The sequence below is a fragment of the Drosophila virilis genome, chromosome X (genome assembly GCF_030788295.1).
Source record: "Drosophila virilis strain 15010-1051.87 chromosome X, Dvir_AGI_RSII-ME, whole genome shotgun sequence".
In the NCBI taxonomy this organism is placed as follows: Eukaryota; Metazoa; Arthropoda; class Insecta; order Diptera; family Drosophilidae; genus Drosophila; species Drosophila virilis.
The window spans coordinates 2,168,813-2,170,718 of record NC_091543.1 but is presented as its reverse complement, the minus strand read 5'-3'; positions in this window follow the sequence as shown (position 1 = coordinate 2,170,718).

Below are 1,906 nucleotides of genomic sequence, written 5' to 3'. Positions count from 1 at the left end.
GAAACATGTTTGTTTACCGTCTTCATATTAATTTTCAAATGTATGCGTATATGTAGGAATGTGTATGTATATGTGTATGTATGTGTGTTTGTATGTGTGTATGTATGTATGTATGTATGTATGTATGTGTGTCGTACACACATACATACATATGTATATATGTATTTATGTATGTATGTATTTATGTATGTATGTATTTATGTATGTATGTATTTATGTATGTATGTATTTATGTATGTATGTATTTATGTATATATGTATGTATGCATGTATGTGTGTATGTATGTATGTATGTATTTATGTATGTATTTATGTATGTATTTATGTATGTATGTATGTATGTATGTATGTATGTATGTATGTATGTATGTATGTATGTATGTATGTATGTATGTATGTATGTATGTATGTATGTATGTATGTATGTATGTATGTATGTATGTATGTATGTATGTATGTATGTAAGTATGTATTTATGTATGTATGTATGCATGTATGTATGTATGTATGTATGTATGTATGTATGTATGTATGTATGTATGTATGTATGTATGTATGTATGTATGTATGTATGTATGTATGAATATGTGGCTATTTGCATTTTTGCCTACATGTTTGTATGTATGTGCGCATGTATGCTTGCATGCCCTTCTACTCGATTCTCATGAATTTAAGTAAGTCGCATAGACTTCGATTTAATTAGAGGAGTCGGCGGCTTCGACTGTGGAGGAAGCGGCCTTACTATGGCAGGAGGCGGCTTTGGCATAGTAGGAGGATGCGGCGGCAGCTTAAGCAAAGGAGACGGCGGCCTTACTATGGCAGGATGCGGCGGCAGCTTCAGCAAAGGAGACGGCGGCCTTACTTTGGCAGGAGGCGGCTTTTACTATGGAGGAAACGGCGGCTATAGCATAGTAGGAGGAGGCGGCAGCTTGAGCAAAGGAGACGGCGGCCTTACTATGGCAGGAGGCGGCGGCGGCGGCGGCTTTAGCATAGTAGAAGAAGGCGGCTTCCAGTTTGTAGGAGACGGCGGCCTTACTTTGGCAGGAGGCGAGTTTTACTTAGTAGGAGGAGGCGGCAGCTTGAGGAAAGCAGACGGCGGCCTTAGTTTGGCAGGAGGCGGCTTTAGCAAAGTAGGAGGAGGTGGCAGCTTGAGCAAAGGAGACGGCGGCCTTACTATGGCAGGAGGCGGCGGCGGCGGCGGCTTTAGCATAGTAGCAGAAGGCGGCTTCCACTTTGTAGGAGACGGCGGCCTTACTTTGGCAGGAGACTGGTTTTACTATGGAGGAAACGGCGGCTTTAGCTTAGTAGGAGGAGGCGGCCTTACTTTGGCAGGAGGCGGCTTTAGCAAAGTAAAAGGAGGCGGCAGCTTGATCAAAGGAGACGGCGGCCTTACTATGGCAGGAGGCGGCGGCTTCCCCTTTGGTGGAGACGGCGGCCTTACTATGGCAGGAGGCGACGGCTTTAGCATAGTAGGAGGAGGCAAATGAGCCGCCGGGCTCATCATATGGAGAAGATGGCAGGTTTAGCAATGAAGCTGTCGCCTTAGCTTGACCAAAGGAGGATTCAATATGGCAAGAGGCGGCTTGAATTAATGAGGAGACGGCGGCTTGAACAAATAAGGAAAGCTGAATCAATTATGCAGAAGAATATGGCTGAGGCCATTTAAAAATCTGGTACGTATTAAAAACTATATTAATATTATTAAACGATAACAACAATATTACAAACGTATGTATACATGTTGATAACTATATTATTACGTATTTATAAATATTGCTTTTCAACGCTATTCTCACTTATTCAAGTAAGGCAAGCAAACAAGCTAAACACTAACTCTGCTTTTCTGTTCTGTTTCAGGGATGTGTTTATACAAAAGTTTATCTCCCGCCTACTGATAGATGACGTT